Raw genomic sequence first — 24,714 nt, 5'->3', positions numbered from 1 at the left:
CGCATGTAAATTAATTGTAGCAAATAAACAAGTTGGATGCATCACTATACTTCTATGGGTATAATTTGTGTTTGGTAATCTGGTTGTGTTTCAATACACTCAAATAACTAAACAAGGAAAAACATGGTGATTGGTCCATGCATCATTCATCTTATCCGTGACGTTGACAATTTCATTCTGCGAAAAGCTACTCTGGGCGTAATATTATTTGAAATTGCATCCTCACAACGAATCACCATCTTCATCGTAGCTCAGTCCATCCCACAAAATGCATTGAGAATAAGATACGTACTCATTCACTGGTGGGCTGTGCACAAATAGTTTTCGGGCGGGTGAAATTCAAATGATAGTTTGTTATAGACCGCCTTCAGAAAGAATATAAGGCCAAGAAAAAACTCGGACGAAATATCAATACCTGTTCTTTTTCTCATTAGGGGAAGATTATGGAAATTACCTCTGACTGAGGCTGTAAAAAATTACACGAACTTGTGAGTATAAAAACAATCCACTGTGAAAAATTTCAGTGTCTTTTGATTTTTCTTCTGGCAAAACATTTTTATAAGAGCACAGTCTAAGCTATAAGAATCTGACCAATCATCACAAGCATGGTGTGCTTGCGCTGCATAGTATCGGTTGCTGCAATATGTCTTGTAGCAATATCTACTTGGCAATCCTTTATCGCTGAAGGTAAATTTTCATTCATTATTTATAAAGTAGTTGTTTTTCTTTAAAAATCTAAATTTTAGTAACTCACGTTTATATTCGACTTATGTTACATTTCTTCTTGTTTCGATATAGCAATTTTTCAGGAAGTCCTGAAATAGCCAAAACGATTTTTATTGCCTACGCATGGTGTATTTTCAGCTGCTGCAGTATCTTTTTACATGGATTTCCAATTCGACGAAAAAAAAAATCCGAAATTCGGTTTTCCTTGTATGTCTAAAACTTCTTTTAAAGCATAGAAGGAAACGAAATTTAATATAATGTCCGAAGATAAGATAAATAACTGAAGTTCAAAAGTATTTTTCCATAGTTCATCTTCATTCCCTTTGCTCACCAGTGTCTAACTTGAGCTGAAAAAATCCTTGAAAAACAGAAAATGAAACTCGATCGAAGAGAAACGGAACAAAAAAAAAGGGAGATCCTAAAAGTACGTCTTGCAAACAAGGCTACGTTTTCTAGCTGAGCCCATTATTTCGCCTAAAAATATATCCATCTCTGTATGCTGGACCATTTCGAAAAGATGATCTTGACGTAAGACTCTGCTTTTGCTCTTTTAAACTCTGATATACTTTTTTTGCCATTTTTGAGCTTTGAAAGGGAGCTTATCCGGTTTTTCTCAACCTGGTGATTTTCTTCATTTCCAATTCCAAGAAGGTTTACGTAGAGAGAAAGGTGTTTCGGTTTAATAGATTTTTCTCTCCGACCTACGCTCATCTCCCTCTTTTACATTATATGCTCTTTTCGTTACTTTTTGTGAATTTTCACTATGATGTTATATAAAACATTTTCATCCTTTTGTATTTGTTCTGGTAACCGACGGGGGAAATGACTCGCCGAAAGCATATGGCATGTATCTCAAAAAAAAACTAATACATTTTTTACGAATTGTGTTGCGTGCAATTTAGTGTTAAATTTTATTATGACGTATACGCATATAACATGTAAAGTACTTTTGTTGGGGTCCAACTAATTATTCATTTTTTACCCATTGATTTAATTATCACCTGAATTCTTTATGACATAAGTTGAAGTTTAAAAAAATTTTAAAAATAATTTATAATATTCAACTGTTACACTTTTCATTAGTTACTTTATCCTCTTATGACCCTCGGTACGCAATTGTGTAACTTTGTAAAATGCATGAAAAGTTAAAAGATATTGTAACCACTTAATTAAATCAATTAAAGATTTTGAAAAGTATATTTTTCTTTTTTTTCTTAAGCCTATCTTTGTTACCCTTTGACTACTAACGGTACTTTTAAATACCCCGTCTACACTTTCTCTTTCAACCCCCGTAACATCACTGGCATGCGTTGTTGTTATTTTGAAGTACAAAGTCTGTATAACTATTTTACGGTTACCAAATGACAGCACAAGTGTGGAACAACTAGTTTTTCAAATTTGTTAATTGATGAAATTCAGTTAGATGTTTCACCCCCTGTGAAAGTGTTTACAATTTTATATAATGCAAAGTAAAACACTGCTTTCCACAGAATATTCGCTAACAAATGTATAAAACAAATTATGCTTTTCTTTTTGGTAAAATAAATAAATATTCATGCAACTGTATTATTCAACATATTTAAGAATTGGTTTTTTTATTGTAAGTGTTTAGTGCTGACGAAACTCTAAAGTACGGGTTAACCAATTAGTGTTGTGTACTAGATACTTTTATTTATTTATTTTTTTAGAGGCTTTAATTATAAATAAATACAAAAATACAAAGCCCCAACAGGCAAAATGTACTACTAGGTACCTGAAAAAAAAGATGCTCATAACAAATATGGATGTCATATATTTCTAAGATAGTGCAACCCAATTAAAACAGCAATTATAAAAGCTAAAAACTATATATACATGATAAAATATAATACAATGCCCATAAAAAATATTTATGGTTGTCAGTAGTGTGTAGGCTTGTTCGACTCTAGACCACAATCAACATCAGGGAAATACATTTTGTGTTTGATGTTCTATAAATTCTTCATCCGACTCCAGTGTCGCTAATTATTGTTTTCGAGTGAAGAGACTATTAAATCATCGCGTCTCAACCTTCTTCATCCTTTCAGTGAAGACTATTTCAATCAAAAAGCTATCCACGAATTATTTATCCTATTATGTCTATCTTACTTCTTTTTAAACGTATCAATTGTGTTATAATTCATGACCTCCGGAGGTAAGCTGTTCCATTTATTCCCAACCCTATTAGAAAAAATTCCCTTCGACATCACAATCTGAAGTTGTCCCTTATCAATCGGTACTGGTGCCCCCTTGTCGAAGCAGTCGATTTACGGCGTATTAATAATAATTCATTGTCCATAATATCCATACCGTTGAAAATTTTAAGCACTTCGATCATGCCCCCCCCCGACACCTGTGTTTTTCCAATGTAAACATATTCAGGAAATCAAGTCTTTCTTCATAGCTCAAGCCTTGTGTACCAACTACAGCTCGCGTAGCTCTTCTCTGCACTCCCTTCAACCAAGTCTATATCCCTCTGTGGGTAAGGTCTCCAAACCCTTACGACATACTCCAGTCCAGGACGATCCCCAGAAAAGTGGAAGAATCACTTTAGGTGAACGCAAAGGCACCCTCTTAAGAATGGAACCAAGCATTCTGTGTTCGATTTCTTGACCACCGCTGAACAGTGTTCCGAAAACCTAAGCCGCTCATCAATAAGAATACCCAGGTCGGTGATCCTAGTTGCATCCGAAATAATAACATAATGACCTCTCTATCAAAACATTTACATGTTGATTATTTGATCTTATTCATAATGCGGTAGATAAAGAGTTAAATGGAAAATATCTATCATTAAATTAGATCAAAATTTACACAGATTGCTGCAAGTTTAAAAAAAATCACTCTTTTTCACACCTCTATACTGGAGATCCATTAAAACAGCTAGCAACGTTTTTTCAATAAATTTTTATTGAGGTAAGCCGATGAAACTTAAGTGCATCAAGTAAATATTGCTGCAAAAAGGATTTCATGCGTCTGCCAAGAAATTTATAAAAAAAAATATGAAACCTAATTCACACATTCAGGGAAACAAAGTATTTCATGTTATTTTTTATACAAATATAGTACTAAGATGAAGAATATGTGAGAACCCAACAGGACTGTGCAAACAAACGACGGTAGCAGTAACAGTCAAGGAAAGATAGTGATGAATGACGAATACTATGCGCATAACTTCCTAACTTGGTCTTGATGAACAGTTTGTTCCATTGAAAGATGTTGAAGAGAGTGAAGAGAGAATAAAAAATAAAGATATGAAAAGCTTTTCTCTTCTGTTGATTTATGGCCAATGCGATAGAAAAGAAAAAATAAAGTTTTCAAATAACATCTTTCTTCACTTATGTCTCACATAATGAATCAGCTATAAATTATAGTCATACTTTTATTTCTCCTTCCAGACGCTTGAACATTTTTCCAATGATATCATGTTAGGGGAAATCTTCGTATAAAAATAGATTGAGACAGAAAATATTTTGACACGTTCGTCTATAAATTACTTGATAAAAAGAATCTTAAAAATATTATTAGTATTTATTACAATGAGCGCGCGTGAAATTTGAAGGATATTTATTTGCCGTGGTAATCTTGATAAAAAAATGAATTTTTGATAATACCCAAAACAAATTAACAGATCAATGAATCGATAAAAGGATGAATATCTATTGAGCCAAGTTCAATCAGTCTATATGTTATTAGGGTTACAGAAGTGGTTTAGTAATGTTAAACGCACACACGACAAATTTATCTAATTAATGCTCTCAATCTTAAATTTAACACACTGAATTGGTCGTTGGTAACTTGCTGTTTTATGCTTATGTAAATGAAACAGATGAAGATTTAGGGCAACAAAACCCAACTTCAACTGGAGCAATCCAATCTCTTAAGCTAGCAGAATGGAAAACTGGATAACAGAAAACCAAGGATAAATTCAGCTATCAATGTTGATAAATTTCCATCAAATTCATGATTAATTGTCCCTTCTGCGACAAACTGTCAAAGTGAAAACCGCAGGCGTTTGTGACTAAAAATGTATTCTGTATGTGATTGTGTACGTGATCAATGGTTAGACTTTAATGAACTAACAAACAGCACCTAGAATCAAACTTTTATCGGAAAACGCTCGTAGCTACCGTTTGGTGGTCTGATTCGAGAGTTATTCACTATTTTCCTTTATGAGACTAGACATATCGATAGAGAAAGATTGTTTACTGTCAGAAATTCGATGACACCATTCAAAAATCGACCAATTGAGCAACCGAGATAGGTCAATGGATATTCAATAAACCTCGATATTATTGCAGGATATCGCTACACCACATACCTCGCATGTCATACTGTGCAGCAGCAAAAAGAGATAGAATTAAAACTATATACTATATAATTGTCATCCATCTGACTACTAAAATACTACTATGTCATTCATTTCATAATTGAATAAAATATAATAAGAGAAAAGTTTGATTATCAAACAGCTGGGAGAAAAAATCATCTATTACATGAGCCAGAATTTTACAGCATCGAAAATAATGTTCAAAATACATCAAAATACAGCAGCAAAGATTTACCGATATAGGCACGATTGCGTCTAACAACGAATCAAACTGCAACTAATCCAATTTCCGTCTGGAATTCTTAATTGTTTTTTGCATTAAAATACGTTATCAATTATAATTATTCTAATTTACCGTAAGAAAATTCCGTAAATACTAATCCGTATGAAATGCATATTTCCTCCAATTGGCGTAATAATTATAATTCCTACACTTTTCATTTCCAATATGAATGGTATGAATCCTAAAAAAAATTATCAAGTCTGCGTATTAGTAATATTCTACGGCTAAGTATATAAATTATCTTGTATTTATTCTAATAAAAACGCAAGTGTTTTTTTTTTATAGAATATACGTGAAGTTACAAGAGAAAAGAAGTGATTGTTCTCCAGTAGCAGAGATCCTTAAATTGTGTTTAATTTTTTTCTTTTATCTATCTAAACTATTTATCCAGTTTGTATCTATGCCTGTTTCAAAAAAACAAGGATGCGAAATTTCTCTATTATTCCCTTGAAAAAAAAAAAGGTATGCTCTCTTTTTATTTCATGCTTTCTCACAAAAGGAAATTGTATGAAATACGGCCACGCCTGTATGGGAGGTAAGTCTTACACAATAATCAAAGTTCTTGTTTTGAAATACATGTAAAATGAGTATACATGATCACTTCGGGCTTATTTCCACCTGTTTCGTGATAAATAATTGTGAAAAGCATGGTAAGAGAAAGTAAAATTTCGGAAATTGGTTGAAATTTCGACGTAAATATCTTCAAGAAAACTGCTACATACATAAATTTAATTTTATACCGGTAGGTTAAAGCATTTATTTTTTTGCTGTTCCGCCATCTTCTAATCTCCACTATGATAAAATTTCTAACAATTCGAATTTTTTTGTATTACATCAGATTGGACAGTGGGCGACATATAACTTCGAATACTCTATTAACAAAATGAAGCTACTTTTGTTTTATACATACATCATAACATGCACTGTATACAGGATGATTCCATAATTCCAATTGCCGAATTTTACTGGTGACTCGTTGATTCTAGAGGCATACTTCCAGATTGAAAAGGTATCCAAATAACGCGTAGAACTCAGATACGTCATACATATATATAGCAAGGGATTGTATAGTTATTAAAATATAAAAATTAACTTTTTACACGGACACCCTGTCCTTAAAAAATCAATTAGAAAGTTTCTTCCCTCTCTTTCCTGATGTCAACGAAAAATTTCCACGTTTTTAAGAGCAATATATTCGCTGAGATATTTGAATTAAAATAGCGAGGAAAAGTTCGGGAAAACAGCATAAACGAGGGAAAGAGTTTGGTGACAGATCCGCACGTGGTATTTCCGCGCATGGGGGAATTCGGGGACATTTCCGCACAATCCAGCTCCTTCTTCAATTTCTTCTTTTTCTTCCTCTTTCTACGCTTAATTTCTTTTATTCCCTCCCTGAAGTGAATAGGAGTTGTATAGGGACTGTATCCACAGGGTCTAGGGTAAGAAATGAAGATATATATACTATGTATATATTTTAGCATATACAATAATGATGTATTTATCCATTAAAAGTTGTTTTCTAATGTACAGCATAAGTCCGTTATAACGACAGGTCACAATCATGGGAGAAATTGCCGTTATAACAATCTTCTCGTTATAAGCGGATGTTTTACAGCCACCTCGTTGGGCATTTTACCTGTTGTGGCGTTGTATTTGTATTTGTATTTGTTTTTGTAACATTAGCTCTTTGACAGTCATACATCAGTGTCTTCGCAAATCACTCGTTATATAGAGATTGTCGTTATAAGCCATACTCGTTATAACGAACTTCTACTGATTTGTTATATTTCTTTCGAATTATGAGAAATCAGTTGAAAAAGCATAAGTCCTAATTCGAACACTTGAATTCATCAAGTAAATCCAATCAAATTAAAGTTTAAATATGGAGGATACATGAGTTGGAATGGGAAAAAATAACAAAAATCATAATTTCACGCTAACATTTTTCATTCATGAAAGATGATTTCAGTGGAACAGTTTCATATGTTGATAAAGCAACCCTCTCCCTCCTTATAACTTCAGTCCATTTATGGAGACAAGAAAAGAAGGAACAGACAGGAAAAAAAAGAAAAACAGAAAAAAAAAGGCAAGAAGGGCCTTTGTTGTCGCAAGTGCGGAAATAGACTGTGCGGATTTGCCCCCAAATTCCCCATGTTCAGAGATGCACCGTGCGGAACTGTCTATACACCAGTTTTCCCAAACGTGAACTCATAATCACACCTTTAATCTATTCGGCTTTTTTTCGAATTGAATTTTTCATAATAAATTCATATCTTTTTATTCATATGCATTTATAACTTCGGTTTTTTTATGCTTTAAACAAAAATGGACCTGGAAGCCCAGGTCGGTAAGATACTCGCTTAAAGTATGTACCAAAGTATGTTTAGAGGTGTCGTGAATTCGATACCCGGTTCGTCCTTGTCAGAAACTTTCCTGACACAGGAGTACAACAGAATGGCGACATGGCCACAGAAAAATATTGCTACAGCAGTGAGTCCCACATCGAGAGGTTATCGCACCAACCTCTCGGTGAGTATAAAAAAGGCTGCCGTTCGGAACCAGCAATAAACTGTAAGTCCCGGTATAATTATCTCTCGTGTGCAGAAAATACCCATGATGCGACAAAAATTATCAAACCATCTGAATATACAGGAAACAGTGAATACTTGTAATTGGGATATACAGGCTGTCCCAAATTTTTAGCACAGCAGATGTCTTTGCAACCATTAACTTTAGGAGCATATACTTCCTGTATAACACAAAGTTTTCAAATGACGTAAAGTTACTTAAAATATAAAAACTGGTTTTTGTGAGGTCGTATACATAAAAAAATAAAGAAATTTACTTTTTATATATACGATCCCCGTGAATTATTGAAACGTAGATCTTGCTTTTAAAAGTCATTTGCAAAAACTTTTCATGTTTCCAAATGCAATATTTATCGAGATATTAAATATATAAAATCACTATGCTCTTGCAACTTATCACAGTTGGAAAGTTTTCATTGACTCAAAAGTTGCCATTTTTAGAGACTGTACACAAATAGAATGAAAACAATTTCATTTTTTCATTCGCAATAAGTAACAATTACATAATTGACAATTACTTGGATACCTATAGAATTTTTACAGTTTCAAATTTAATTTACGTATCGCAATTTATGAACCACGCCTCAATCATTAGCGATAAATGCTAAAAACTTCAAAGTCAAATATCTCCGTTGATATTACATTTAAAAAATGCCTTTTTTTTTGTAATTCACCTCTCAGAACCACACTTACATTTCACTAACTGGAAGTTTTAGCTCATAGGGTCTACATAAAAATTTAATTTTTAATTTTTTTATGTATCTATCCCCTTGGGAAATTTAAGACATTTTTAGTAACCACACGTCATGGCAGCAAAGGTGGACATTTTGGAGGGCCTACAACCCTATCTGCCAAGTAAACTGCTGCCTCCACAATAAGTTGCGACCGGGCAACGGATACTGCTGATACAAGTGAGTATGTGGGTGAGGAAGCACTATCCGGCAGAAGCAGTCAAGCGACCACCCCTTGTGTGATCAGCAGAACTGGGGGAACTTCCTGGAGGACGTAGGCGAATTGAGTCTCAGAGAAAGTCTGTAATAGAAGGCGTAGGCGAAAAACTGGGTTTAGCGTTTCCCAGGCAACCAGGTAGTACAGGACTCGAACCCTGTCTAGCACACAGGAAGGCTGCCCTATCAACTGTAGTATAAATCCCGCTCGTCCTGTATTTCCAGGTGGTGCCTGGGTGGGGTAATGCTTGATGATGCGGGGGGAGATCTCTCCCGAGACCGCTGCTGCATGAAGAAATCTGGGGTTAGCTTCAGGAAATCTTCCTTGGAGGGATCCCAGGGAAGATGGTCACACAGATTTAAGATTTCCACCGTGAATTTGGAAAAGAAAGAAACAAAAAAAAAGCATCGAATGAATTCCTAAAGCGTTCAACCCCTGCATCAGGAAGAGAGGTGGAAGTGAGAGTGGAAGCACATGCGGAAACATCAGCGGTACCACAAGCGAAAGCCAGGAATCCTGTTGCGGAGGGAGGCCAACTTCTCTCGTTCAGCGAGAAGATAAACGCCAAAAAAAAAAGGCGTAAAGGAGGATTGATAAGGCTCTAGCGAATGTGACTTTGTCAGAGGAAGATGCGATGAATGAAGAGAGTGCCGTAACGTTCGAATTCTCAGGACTCACATCGGGCACTGTTGAGACTTCACAGTCGAAGGGGGTTATCCCTCGCAAGCGTCGAAAAGTCCCTGACGACACGCCAGAAGCAAGAATCATGAAGGCCTGCAAGGAAACATCCTACAGCAAGGGCACAAAGAATCAGAAGCTCTGATTCAAGAACCATGGGCCAAAAACGGGATGATTATGGATCGATTACTCAATTCCTTAGTTGGGAGTGCTTTTTGTCAAGAAAGGAATGGGGGTTCATCCTAGAGCATGTGTGCATCTTGCCAAATGTATCCATGCTTTGTTGCTTGTTGCTGTTTTTCTATGTTGCTGTTTTAACAGAGAGTAATGAATTCAATCATAATCACCCTATCATGATTTGCTTGGTCTATATGGCCTACGATCTAAAAATCCCACAAGAGTTGTGTGAATTGGTGGAGTACTGTGAACGTCATAATATAAGTATAATAATTGGATGTGATGCCAGTGCTCATCGTCATCTAGCATGGCTCACGTATAAACCAGAAAGGTTAAACACTGTTATAATTCCTCATGGAAATAAATTTGGTTTGGGCCAACATTCTACACACAAAATCATGAAGAAGTTATTGATCTGACTCTTGTCTCAATAGACATTGCAAACCGGGTTAAGAACTAGATGGCCAGTAATGAAACTTCCTATCAGATCACAGGTTTATAAACTTCCATTACGGCGCAACAAATATTCATAACTTTTTTTCGGAATTTTTAAGAACACAAACTACTTCACCAAACACCAACTCTGGCCATATCGCTATATTGCAATTTACTGCCATTAGTGAGATGGGTTGGAAGTGAAGGCGCTGTCTATCGGTGGTCGCCTCGAGTTCGTTAGGGAAAATATCTTATCTATATCCTCCCTTGGGTTCGAACCCGGGACCCTGACAACAACCTTCACGATGGTAGACGAGCATCTTACCACCATGCCACTCTGGCACTTTAAGAACACAAACTGGGATCTTTTTAAAGAAAATCTGGAAAACCAGTTTAACACTCTCGGCATCCTTGAAGATGAGATCTTAACAGCAGATGATTTGGATTCCCACGCCGTCACCCTGACGGAAGGGATCAGAAATTCTGCAAATCAATCATGTCCACTCAAGCTTGTTAAATCTAAAGTCTACTTTAAAAAATGGTGGACTAAAGATCTTGAACTCCTTCGTAATTAAACGAGGAGGGGCACACAGGAAAGCTGTCCGGCCCAAAATTGAAACAGATTGGAATTACTTCAAAGGAAGTCCAGAGAAAGTTCAAGATAGAAATCAGAAAAGCAATGAATAGCTCTTGGCTGAAGTTCTGCATAGAAATGAGCTCATCGTCAGAGACTGCTAAAATAATCAAATTGATCAAAAACAATTCCTCTGATAAAATAGATGTTATTGAATGGCCGAATAGAACCTACACTACCAACCCAGCGGAGACGCTCGAATGTTTACTGGATTATTACCTTGGTGGACCTACAAAACCAGACTGTGGTGAACAGGACTAGGTGAACAGACTAGGTCTACCTTGAAACCAGTAGACCTCTCACTAATCAACATAATAGTTTAATCTGAAAAATGCGCCAAAGTCTTGAAAGGATTTTCTCCTTTAAAATCTCCAGACACAGATGGAAAATGTATCCTATCTCTCTATAAAAAGGCTGGGATATTATTGGTAACGAACTGATTCGTCTCTGCAAAGTTGGCCTAATTTTAGGATACGTATACCTAAAGTATGGAGTAGTTCCAAAGGTATCTTCCTGCCAAAACCAGGAAAAAAACCACCTATTATAAATCATCATCTTTTATAATGATCACATTATTTTCATTTCAATTGAAGTTATTGAAAAGATTGATACTCTGGCATCTCCAAAATATTCCCTATTTAATGGATAAGATTAATTTGAACCAGCATGGTTTTAATAATGGGTACTCTACTGACTCTCTGTGCTTTTCATCAATTGGTCTGGAGAATTGAAAATACAATTACAAATCGACAATTTGCTATTGGTATTTTCCTGGACAGTGTTGAAGCCTTCGATAATATTACTTTTGACTCTATAAAAATGGCACTAATGGACTACAACATTCCATTTATGATAATTAGATGGATTGGCCATATGCTCAGTAACCGAACAACTACTGCTCGTGTTCTCGATGTCCATGCTGAAAGAATTATAAAGAAAGGTTGCCCGCAAGGGGGAGTAATTTCTCCATTATTATGAAACATAGTCTTTAGCTATTTGATCTCTGATTTAATCAATGGACTAGGCTATACTCAAGCTTATGCAGACGATCTAGTAGTGCTCATCCAAGGGCATGATTAATCCATGAGGAATCTTGCTCAACAAATTTTACACTCTGTCAACAGATGGGGTGATAAACACCAACTAGTATTTTCCACGGAAAAAACCAAAATAGTCATATTTACGCGGAACAGGAAATGGAAACTTAGAAACCTAACCCTCAAGGGACAAGAATTCACCGTATGTGACAAGGTGAAATACCTTGGATGCCATATGGACTCTAAATTCTTCTGAATTTATATTCAAAAAGGGCTAAACGAGCAACTAATAGGCTTATGCTATGTAAAAGAATTATTGATAACACATGGGGTTTAAACCCTAGAACCAACCAGTGGCTTTACACCGCTATTGCACGCCCAATACTAATTTATGGGTGTTTGGTATGGCATCAGGCGTTAGTAAAAACCTCCAATGAGACTGTTCTACAAAAAGTGCGAAGATTAGCCTGCATTCTAATCACGGGAGCTTTGCCTAGCTACCCTTCTATTGCTCTCGAAACTGCTCTCAAGCTGCCACCTCTAAAATGGTATTTACAAGGAGAGAAGCTTTTAAAACCATGTACAGGCTTGAAAAAATTGGTACCTGCTGCAACCGATCTTTCATGGGATACAAACCCTCTTTCAAAAACCACGTTGACAGCTGTCTACTTCCTTTTCTACTAATGTCAAAAGAGACTCCCGTTTCAAAATAACAAATTTTATCAATAATTACGCTATTCATACATCAAGAAATGAAATTGCTGACATTATTGATAACATCCTAACTGGAGCTGTCATATGCTACAATGATGTCTCTAGGATTATTAAAACTGATGCTGGAGCAATCTTCCGCATCTCTGGAGTTGATCATGACTATCATAAGACACACTTGCATCTTGGTAAAACGACTACAGTCTACCAAGCTGAAGTACTTGCAATAGCTACACTAGCTGAAAACCTAATCATTAAAGGGAATCATATAATAAACAAATCCTTATCTCTTCTGATAGCCAAGCAGAATTAATGGCTTTTGACAACTTCTTCAAGTTTCAACTTTTTGTCAACTACTGCACTGATTTATGTTGAATAACTTAGCAGCATTTGACAACAACATAAACCTTTACTGAGTCCCTGGGCATCTAAACTTCCATGGAAATAAACTTGCAGACCTGAAGCTATCTGGACATGAACCTTTCTATCCTGTTTCCATGTCAACCATGAAAGGAGATGTCAAACAATGGATAGAAAATAAACATTATCGGCAATGGAACTCAAGGCAAGACTGCAGACAACCCAAACTGACCTCTGAAACCCAACCCAATATTGCCAAAAAACGTATTTTACTGAACAGGAAACAAATTCGACAGGTTATACAATCATCACTGGCCATGCTAACCTAGCAAAACATCTACACAACTGTGGCTACACAGATTCATCTATCAGTTCTATCAGTCCTGTGTGCGGCGAAGAGGATGAAACTCCACTTCACTATGTAGGAAGTTGCCCTGTATTCTCTATAACGAGAAAGCACTGCGTTGGTGATCATCAGGTGATGCTAAGTGAAGTAGTAAATGCAGCCAGCATTTACAACTTGATAAATTTTCTTAATTATACTAAACACCTGAACTCATGGTGAGTATCGATTCTCTGCTCTGATTGAAACTCTCATGCGTTATTTTTCAATAACTTCATGCTGTGTTACCGGCCATATACCTAGGAGATCTCCTCTGCTTCTTTTCTCCACCCCTTATAAGTCTCTGGGATAATAATTCCCCATCATTGAAAATTAAAGTAATTATTGAATTTTTTTTTCGTTGTGAAGTATGAAGTTGAGAATGTTGTTCATAGATGGAAGCATTTTATTGATATGAGATGCATTTCCCGCCTATAATGAAAGTTTTTTTTTTTTTATCAAAGTGGGAAGTATATATCGCACTGGTTCGTTCGTTACCGGTAAGAAGCTGAATATCATTGTTCTGCGGCGTTCGATTTCAAATTTTCTTTGTTACAAAAAGCAGTGACTTATTTGAAAGGCATGTAACCAATTTCATTGTAATTCAATGTATAATTTGCTATTTAAAGTTTCTCGATGACATCAAAAATCTTGCTCACAAGAAAGCTTTAAAATAATAATGACAGTTTCAATTATACATTCTTAATTTTTCTTTTGTTTTTTATGTCAACAATGTGTCATAATTTATGAATTTTTCGTTGTTTTCGAATAATTGAATGTGTAACACTTATAGGTAGCGTTTTTTATTTTGTTCAAATGCTACGGCAAATATGTTATAGGCAGTAATTTCTTTATCATTGCATGCATACATTCTTAGCTCTTCAAAAGGCATCTGCCCTAGGCATGAGCCTACAAGTAATAGAAAAATTAAGCTCCATAAAGAGAAGAGAAAGTCAAACAGGAAAACAACTACATTCATAACTCATAACCTCATAACCATTAGAAGCCCATAAGTCATTTACAGTTCCGTTCAATTTTAGCAAATGAATTGATAAGCACATTTTGCAGCAAAAACCACTCTGGTTACATACCCTTACATGGAGTTTGGAGTGTGTGTGTGTGTGTGTGTGTGTGTGTGTGTGTGTGTGTGTGTGTGTGTGTGTGTGTGTGTGTGTGTGTGTGTGTGTGTGTGTGTGTGTGAAAAATCGGAGAAAAATTGGGAAAGAACAGGGTACCAATTAATAAAAAAATTGAAAAAATATTATCTGCAGCACAAAGGCCAAACCAAAAAGAAGAGATGATATGAGGAAGGATATGTGTATGCGTGTGTGTGGTGTGTGAGTTGTAAGAAATGTGATGCGGCTTTATGTAAAGTTTTTGTTTTGCTCCTTTTCACATCTCCTAAGTCTGATATTTATTAATTCTTTGTGCATTAGGTTTTCTTCTGTTTTATGCCAAAGAATAAAGTAATTTCATATATCACTTCAATTTTATATAAAATTTTGTTGCATTCACTTGATTTTTTTTATATACATACGAAGTGGGAAATTATTATCCCATCACTCACTCGATGTTGCATGTTGCGCTAAACGGGCGGTTGGATAATAATTTCCCACCCCATAATTTGCATAATATTCATTATATGCAATTTATATTCATCAAATTTCTACAGTAACATGATTTTATATACCTCCTGACATATAACAAGGCAAAAAAAAAATAAAATGTGGGCCTTAGTCTTTTGCCCTATAAAGGGTTAAAGGGGTATCTCAAATAAGAGCAGCCTCCTCATTTATTTACATAAGGCCTGCATCGTTTGCAGGTATTTTATAATGTTCCACTTACAGGTTCTAATATTCAACAAAATGGTAACAGTTACCATGCCTTTCGTTCCCATCGCTGTTGCAAAACTTCTGAGAAATCTCCACAGAATGATACTTCTTCACACCTACATGATCCATAATTCGTGTTACACTACTTGGTGTCAGAGCAATGAGTGAAATTGCCTTAGCTCTTCTCTCTTGGGGCACCAACGATTAATGATGACGATGAAACGCACGCCATTTGAATACTTTTGTAGTTGAAAGTATGTTTCTAAAGTCAACGGTTGCAAAGATATTCGCTGTATAAACAATTTGGGGCTTCCTGTATAGTATGAATATATCTGTTACTTTTTAATATCAAAAAATTATGGTTATATATACAAGTCATTGAAATAGGATCATTTTGAAATCAGCATGCTCATAAGTAAGAATCTTGTACGAATTCTGGAATCGTTTCTTCTTTAAAATTTTAATAATTAAAAACTTAATCTAGTTTGCTGAGCTTTAACAGTTGAATCTTTTATCCAATCGCACATTTGCAAATACTGTATATATTTTTCTTATTGCTAAATGTTGCTTGAAACCAAAAGCTTTTGCTTTGTTTTACTTATTGAGTTATTTCTCTTTCAGCTTTGTTTCATGCGAAAAATGGATGTTTTACATTTCTAAAACTGTTAGGAAAAAGTTGTTCTAGAGATGTCAACCTTATAAATATTTTAATTCTCCTTTGTGCGAAAATTTAACACGCAATTGATAACATACACAGCATTTTAAATAGTGCATTATGAACGTGGGAAATTCTTACGATTGAATTTTATAAAAGTTTTACATGAAACTAAAGCTTGGGAAAAAATTTAGATTGAGACCAATAATTTCCAAATATCTGTGACAGCATTAATGTTGGATTATTATTATCAGTGAGAGTTTCAAAATCCATTTTCTAAGACATGTATTTTGAGATATAATATCGAATTCATTTATTGCTATGTTTGCTAGTTAGTCTGGAGGTTGAATCTTTTAATAGTTAACATCTTGAAGAATGTGTAGGATCGATAAACCTTTGAAGTCGTCTCTCGAAATTTGTCGAAAGCTCGACTTCAAAATGTTCCTCCAAACTTCAGATGTGATTCGCTCGAAACCGAAAGATGTTGACATTTAATTATCTAGGATATTGACAAAGCGGGAAAAGGGAGAAAATATCAGCTCTAGCGGATAAATTTCCTTCTGCTTTGATTCCGACCTATCCTGGTGTAACAAAATGAATGAGTTTAAGGATATAGCAGCTAAAACTTGGTATTGAACTTTCCGGTCCCAAAAGTCTTCCGGTTTTCTTTGAAAATCCTTCACCTAAGGAAAAAGAACCCCGCGGCTAAAATGATTCAATAAAGCAAGCACGTTGGTTTTCACAAATGAAAAATTCCTTTACAGAACATGCACCAACATGTTTTAAATAAACACATTTAAAAGCCTGAAACTTACAGAGGAAGAGCTTATCTCTGATTTCTGCAAATATTTTCATCGAAACTAATGGTCAGTTTGCAATTACAGTAATCATTCAAAGATTTTCTCCAGTAACATTGAAGTCGCTTATACTGGCGCGATTTACTTCCCACGAATCTTTACTTCTCTTTTCCCTGAAGCGAAAATTCTTGTGTAAACGTTTCTACCGGTGAGTTCCTTAAAAATTTTTCATGCAAAATTTTAACATCGATACACATACGTGATAGAACCTAGATGATAATGTCACTTCCATAGGCGTACGCAGAATTTTTTCGGGGGATTTTCATATTTTTTTCCTTCTGAGGGGGGGGGGGGGGGGTTTGCGTTTTTTCCTGTAAAATAACACTATAATATTGGCTCAAGGGGGGGGGGGTTTAGAACCCCAAAATCCCCCCTTTGCGTACGCCAATGGTCACTTCACGTCGTTGTTGACCCTAAAAAAACAATTGTGAGTGGGCTTATTGTAAGACCCCGCTTATAATTCCTGAATATACGATCAACCATACCCTTCCCACACCTCCAACGTACGCTTTCAATGCTCATGTGCAGTGAAACCTCGTTTAGTCGGTACAACGGTAAATCTCTCTGCAACGATATTTTTTTCAAATCTTGTTTGGAATTGCCTATAGTACACAATTTTCTCAAGGGGGGGGGGTTAAATTTTTTCCCCTCTGAAGAGAGGGTTTTTACATTTTTTTTCCTTAAAAGTAACACTATAATCTCTACTCGGGGGGGGGGGGCTCTGTGTACGCCAATGCTATAGTTTATAATTTTGAATTCTCTCGATACAGAGCATATATATGATATATATAACACAGTTAATTGTATGTCTATGATACAGCGATATCCTTTGCCACGACACAAATCCCCCCCTCTCTCTCTCTCTCTTTCTTCTCTCTCTCTCTCTCTCTCTCTCTCTTCTCTCTCTTTCTTCTCTCTCTCTCTCTCTCTTTCTTCTCTCTCTCTCTCTCTCTCTCTCTTCTCTCTCTCTTCTCTCTCTTTCTTCTCTCTCTCTCTCTCTCTTCTCTCTCTTTCTTCTCTCTCTCTCTCTCTCTCTCTCTTTCTTCTCTCTCTCTCTCTCTCTCTCTCTCTCTTCTTCTCTCTCTTTCTTCTCTCTCTCTCTCTCTCTCTCTTCTCTTTCTTTCTTCTCTCTCTCTTCTCTCTCTTTCTTATCTCTCTCTCTTCTCTCTCTGTCTTCTCTCTCTCTCTTCTCTCTCTTTCTTCTCTCTCTCTCTCTCTCTCTATAACGATTTTTTTTTATATTTCCCTCAAAATCCCCTCCAATATTTTTTTAAATTCCTCGCTATTTTTTTTCTTTCGATGGTATTTAATAAAATCGACATTTTTCACTATGGGGCCACTCAAGTATTTCGTCAGCATCGAGGGGGAGGGGGTTTTGGATTTGCTGACTTTTGATGACAAGTGGGGGGGGGGGGATTTGAAGGTTGCTTACGTCATCAATCACCCTTTTTGAAGATATGAAATATTCTAAGCTGCTGACGAAATTTTGCTGACGGGGGGGGGGGTTAGTGTTTTGCTGACAAGGGGGGGAGGGGGTCAAAAATGGCGAAAAATCTGCTTACGTAATACTTGAATGGCCTCTATCTACTTTCCGAAAGTATTTATAGAGGTGCCGTGAAGCTACTTTTTGTGCTATACATAAAAGTGCTTTGCAGTAAACCACTTCACAGTGTGGAACAACTCTTACTGAATCAACTAATCGACTATAATTTTTTTTATTATGAATAAATACAGTACTTATAAAATTAATTAATTGGTGGTTCTAATTACATAAATTCAGAATAGATGTCAACAACTGCATAAATTTGATGGCAACTGACGATAATGCAAACTCTCGATATAACGATAAATTTTCTGCAATAATATTTTTTTTGGTCCGTAGAGTATCGTTGTATCGAGGTTTCACTGCATATAACTGGAAACCCTAAATATAACCCCTTCCCCCAATATTTCCTTCATATCGGTGACTCAGTCGAGTTACGTAATATCTAATTCTATGGATTTTAGGTTACTTCCATTTCAGAAAACACATCATTCCGATCAGGCATTAACACTAGCGGTCATTTCGACAGCAGTTGGAAATTTCGTTTTTCATCCAGATTTTAAATACAATATGAATGCGTTGAAAAATGTTTGAAAAATTGTTCCGTTATTCAAAAAGTATACTAAAAATTTTCCGAACATGTACATTGTAATTTTATGCATTTGCAAATAGTGTGACTAAATTATCTCACAGGATTAAAAGTACTGTTTAAATCAATATTCACGTTGGAATATAAATTTATAGGTAAGAATATTTGATCTGAAAACGAATTTTCTGGATAACATCCTCTGGTGAATAGTTTCTTTTCTTTTTTTTTTTGTATGAACGTATCACATTTAGGAGAAGAGCTTATCTATTTTTCAAATTTGTGAGCATAAATCTATTTCTCTAGCTGCTTTCTCTGCTAAATAAAAGGGAAAAAGCATATGTACCTTGGGGTCCTTATATTATGATGTGCTGATCTGAAATTCGGAAAAATTATTTTTTTTTTTAACTTTTATTTTCTTTTAAATAGGCGTAGGAACCTCCATGCACAATAATTAACAAAAGGAAAACATCTCCGTTATACTCCAAAATGTGCATGAATTACTATAGAAAAAACGCTGATGTAAAAACCAAGGAATCGATCCCACACGCTTTCTAGCAACAGACAGTATCGGCTTTTAAAACCATAGTATCTTCATCGACCGATAATCCAATCTCTTTCTGGATTTCGAAGTGCGAAGCAATAATTGCTTTCCGTTCTTGAGAAACAGCCTATACATACGCACACAAACTCTCTACCAACGAATGTTCCTTATTATGAAAGAATCGAAATCTGAATTTTTTTATTCTTGGTTGTTATCCATTTTTTGCCAAGAACTAATAACGGTATAATGCTTTTTCCGAAAATCGAAACATTAAATTAGATGCTTTTGGGAAACTTACAATTAGTTGGAAAAAAAAGTTTCTCTCTGTTCAAAATGCTGAAAAGAAAGTAACTGTTTTCTTTTTTCAAATTTTGTGGAGCACAACAAATACCTGCTATTTACTCTTATAAGTTTGTGCGTATGTGTGTGTGTGTGGGGGGGGGGGAGTCAGTTAACTCGGTGTGGATTAATTTTTAAACTAATTCTCTTTTTCTTATAACTATAACTGATCTTCAATATGTAACAAAAGTAAGTCAAATGAAATTTATATTTAATATATAGTATATAATTATAAAAAATCAACCAATTTTTTTTATAAAAATATATTAAATTAGCCTGCCGTAAAGAAGATTGCGAGTCTTCCAAAATGTATGAGATGTATGTATGTACGCATATGATATATGCAGGGTGTCCTGTAAGTCCTAATTCGGTCTTTATCTCACCAACCGTTCATAGCAGAGGTATGGTTCTAATTCAAAAAATGCTCAAAATGTGCTTGGAAATTACCATGTATCAGTTTCGAGAGTGAAAACACAGCGTGTGACAAAAAATATAAATTTTTATACGGTTCCTTTGTCTTCTAACTTACAATTAGAAAGTTTTTGCCCTGTATCTCCTAAAGACAACAGAAAAAAATTCCATTCTTCCAACGCAATATTTGCTGAGATATTTGAATTCAAAAATTGGAGAAAAGTTAGAAAAGAACAGCGTAAACTGACGGACAAAGTTCCTTTCCCTCATTTATACTGTTCTTTCCTAACTTTTCTCTCTCCGGTTTTTAAATTCAAATATTTTAGCGAATATTGCAGTTAAAATTTGGAATATTTTTTGTTGGGCTCAGGAGAAACAGGGCAATAACTTTCTAATTGGAAGTTGGGGACAAAGGGACCGTATAAATATTTAGATTACTTTTATTTTGTGAAACACTGTATTTTCAATCTCTTGTACAGTGTTCGGTGTGATTTCTGGTACAAGGTGATTGCTGAACTCATTTTGAGTATTTTTGAAATTATAACCATACCTCCACGACGAACGATTGATGAGATAAGAGGCCGAATTAGGACTTACAGTACACCCTGTATGCGTATGACGTAAATGTATGAGATGTATGTATGATATATGTATATGACGTATGTATGATATATGTATATGACGTATGTATGATATATGTATATGACGTATGTGTATGATATAAATATATATGATGATATCTGTCAATATATATGCAGGGCGAAACGATGAAATTCACTAATGATGCCATCACAATTTCCATCTCTAGAAGTATTGAACGAAATAGTCTATTTATTAAAATGTAATATTTAGGTTGTTTTTTTTTTCTAGCAGATAGTAACATAGATATTTTTATAGAATAATTTCTTATTAAATTTAGCTAATATTTTCTTTTTTAAACATAAACAGGACATGGTAAAAGAGATGGCCGATATCGAGCCACTGCATTTATGTTGCTGAAGAATCCACCTCATGAGCAGCCTCTTCTCCACGATAGGGAGCACCGAAACATGGAAGTAGAAGAAAATAATCTTGACATTTTCAAGACTATTTATGATGAATACGATGATAGCTCTACCACTCCTTAAGTTTGACAAATTTGTATGCTGGTCAATGTTGGCTAACTTTGTAAGAAAACTCTGCAAATGCAAACTTAGGATAATAACAGTTGATACTATGCTTACTATGTTAATTCTTTAATAACTACTACCAACTCCAAAATTTTGTTCTTCAAATCTTTCCTTTTATCACGCATATATTATCGTATATAGAGTTCGCATAATGTATCAGCAAATATAACCGAAATTATTTTCCATCTCCATTATAAGATATCATATTACTTTGCTTATTTGAAATTACTACAAGCATCACGTTTTCTGGAACACTCAATACAATGTAATTATATTCTAACTTTTAATGATGCAAAGAAAAATAAAAGACATAATCTCAAAATTGTCTTCATAATCATTTTTATTGAACGGATAATATACTCTTTTATTTTCTCCACTGTTAAAAAGTTAAAAAAGTATTAATCTCGTAACATGAGAGAAATGGCGTGTATACTATCAATTGTCACCCGTAATGTAAATTTTCAGCGTAGTTTTTCTAAATTATTTCTTCAAAATGGCATCCTAACAACCACTATGCATTGTGATAAATCCATAACAACCGGCCATTATGCATAATCACTGACCATTTTGATAAGTTTGATAAATTTCCTTAAATTTATCACTTTTACCGACGATTATGTACTCCTATAATACCCCAAGTGTCATTGGTAAACATGATAAATCGTTTTAAACTCATCGCATTTGCCGGTTATTATGCATGATCGCCATTTCGTATCGGTAAACGTGATAAATCGGTCTTATTGCCGAAATAAGATTTATTATTTGGATGGCCTAATTGTGAGCCAGTGTCTGAACCGGATATAATATAATTTAACGAATTTTTCCGAACATTCCCGAAATAACTCTTATAATTAACTCGTATTTGGAGAATTCTGGAATCGGAACTCGATATAATGATCTCTTATTTAACATAATTTTTTATGACCGTTAGCCGATATAACGAACTCTCATTTAACAAATTTTACTATCGCACCCCGAGAGAACGAATGAATGGGGGGAGACCTACTCCACTCATTTTTCCCCATTACTACCTAAATATTAGAAAAAATTGTTTGTTTTCAAAATACAGTAGAACCCCGATTTAACGAATTAGGTAAAACCGATGTATTTATTCGTTAAATCGATAAAAAACCATATATCGCGATTGCTATCCACACGAATATTCGCACATGGACAGGATTCGAAAAAAAAAATCGTTAAATAATTAAATTCATAAAAATGGAGTTCGTTAGATCGGGGTCTTACAACATCTATCAAACATATTAGACTGATTCATTTTGGGAATTTTTCATATTTATTAAATTCTCCAATTACACAAGAGTATTATGCATAATCACCGGTAAAAGTGATAAATGTATCAAACTTACTGAGACGATTGACGATTATGCATAATAATCGATTTATCACATTTACTGAAACATACGTATATACCGTATTATAAAACGTATAATGTTGAAATGATCTAGCTGTCAACAGTAAATCGAAGTTCATTTGAGAATTCAGACTTTAACTTATAACGTTTATCTTGCTAATTACAACATTTCACTCCCCACTGATGATGGTGAAATGATAATAAACCAGTGTCTCCATAATACAGAGAATACGGCGTCCTCGAAGGTGACTTTTCATAACCCACTAACGTTCCTTAGAAAATGTTCCACACATTTTCTGCAACATAAATCAGATGTCTATGAGATCATAGAGGAGGCTTTAAACTCTTTTCTCACCCATTGTCATGCAAAAAACTGTTCTTCTGTTATAGCTCTAAGAACACGACTTGATATAAGTTTTCGGACGTATATACCGGTTGATTCTAACTAATGTATCCCTATTGAAATACCCCTGCAGATGATCTTTTCTCCCTTATCCCATCTACATCCATGCATGTATGTACCTATCTAACTATTAATAATTCCTGTACTGGTGTAACATGTGTAGGTGAAAAAATTTGAATTTTTGAGGGAACTGCATCAAACTTGAGTGATAGGCAAACGGTGTTTTTTTTTTTTTTTGTAAAATAAATAATTCCAAAAATGGTCAATGACAACACCATCGTGATCGTCAAATAATTTCACTCAACCATTTGTTGATAACTTCTTTATATCACGAACATTTTTCCTATAGGAAAAATCTCATTCCTTTAAGGAACAATTAAAAATTTCCTATTCGCTTTAGGCACTCAATTTTTTTCCAAATACTATGGATACTTTTATATAATTTAACACGAGCATTTAGTTTTTAATTATTTTTTCTCGAATTTTAACTGCTACAACATCAATTTTTTTTCAAAATTTTCCCATAGTTTGTGCCATATTTTTTTAATAATTGTAATAGAAAATGTGCTCGTGTTAATGTATGTAATATCATAGTGTTGAGAAACCCACAAAGTTTCAAGACATTTGAATGAGTGGTGTTCCAAAAAATGTTTATTATCTCACAAAAAACTTTGAGAAAAGAACATTTTAGGGGAAAATATTAGCATATATAATGCCTGCAGCAGTTTATCAAAATATTTTTAAAATATTTCTAATACAGGTAGAACAAATACTTGAAAACAGTTAGACGCAGAAAATTTCATAGTATTTTGAAATTGAAAAATTCAAAATGGAAAATTTGCGTCCACCAACTCCCTTAAACTGTAATTATTTTTTTGCAAAAATCATTTTCCATCATGTGAAATGCATACTATCTAAGTTTGATGCTGTTTTACCGATTTTTCTACCTCAAAAAGGCTCTAAATAAGAATGCTTTAATTAGAACCACCCGGTATATTCCCACATACACTCGTAATACTTCTGAGACATAACTTTCTACGGTTTGATAAATGACAACTTCTAGTGTACTAGGAGTTATCACAACTTTGGTAACATTTCGATCTACTAGTATTCCTCGTCTATGATTAATGTGCATTTAAACGACGTAATGGAGAATTTTGCAATCAATGATTGCTCTAATGTTTCAGTCTAAGTTTTTTTAACCAATACCTATTACAGCCAATGCAACATCCTCTCATAAGCTAGTACGTTTGCTGAAAACTATTGAACATCTCCTTTCTTCCGGTATAGACTAAATAATATCAGCAATTTCATAGACTATTGTATTAATTGTCTATGGAACTGATAAGCCAACGTTGCGCGATTCCGGAAGTGTAACACGGATTGTTGGCGCTAGAGACCAACACACTAAATTCGCTAGCAATACAACATTATCCGACTGTGAACTATATGATTGGTCTAATTTGCTATTGATTGCATAAAATCACAAACAAGATGAAGCAAACAATCAAGCTGCTTTCAGAAACAAAACAAGGTATAATTACAAGTCTTTTCTTTCCAAATTTCAAGTGCAGCAGTATCACGTTTCCATCAGTAAAAACTTACTTCGCATTATTATTGCTTATCAAGTAGGAAAACTATGATTAAAATTCATAAAACAACGATTACCTGTGTTCTTTGTTCATTAATCACAAAA

The 24,714-nt window shown here is 34.7% G+C and overlaps 1 long non-coding RNA gene across 2 annotated transcripts; it reads left to right on the top strand.

Moving 5' to 3' along the window:
* The first annotated feature begins 414 nt into the window (after positions 1 to 414).
* LOC149080166 (uncharacterized) lies at positions 415 to 21,485 on the top strand. Of its 2 annotated transcripts, XR_016193494.1 has the most exons (3): positions 416 to 687; positions 5,857 to 5,892; positions 21,023 to 21,485. It is a non-coding gene; the product is annotated as an uncharacterized LOC149080166 (long non-coding RNA). The 2 variants fall into 2 exon arrangements; XR_016193495.1 differs by lacking the exon at positions 5,857 to 5,892 and having other exon boundaries at positions 415 to 687.
* Positions 21,486 to 24,714: the final 3,229 nt, after the last annotated feature.

Source organism: Pholcus phalangioides, unplaced genomic scaffold, assembly GCF_987345545.1.
Source record: "Pholcus phalangioides strain wild (caught in Gottingen) unplaced genomic scaffold, Ppha-v1.0 ptg000011l_1, whole genome shotgun sequence".
Classification (NCBI taxonomy): domain Eukaryota; kingdom Metazoa; phylum Arthropoda; class Arachnida; order Araneae; family Pholcidae; genus Pholcus; species Pholcus phalangioides.
Note: the sequence above shows the minus strand (reverse complement) of the source record. Positions and strands in the feature narration are given on the sequence as shown.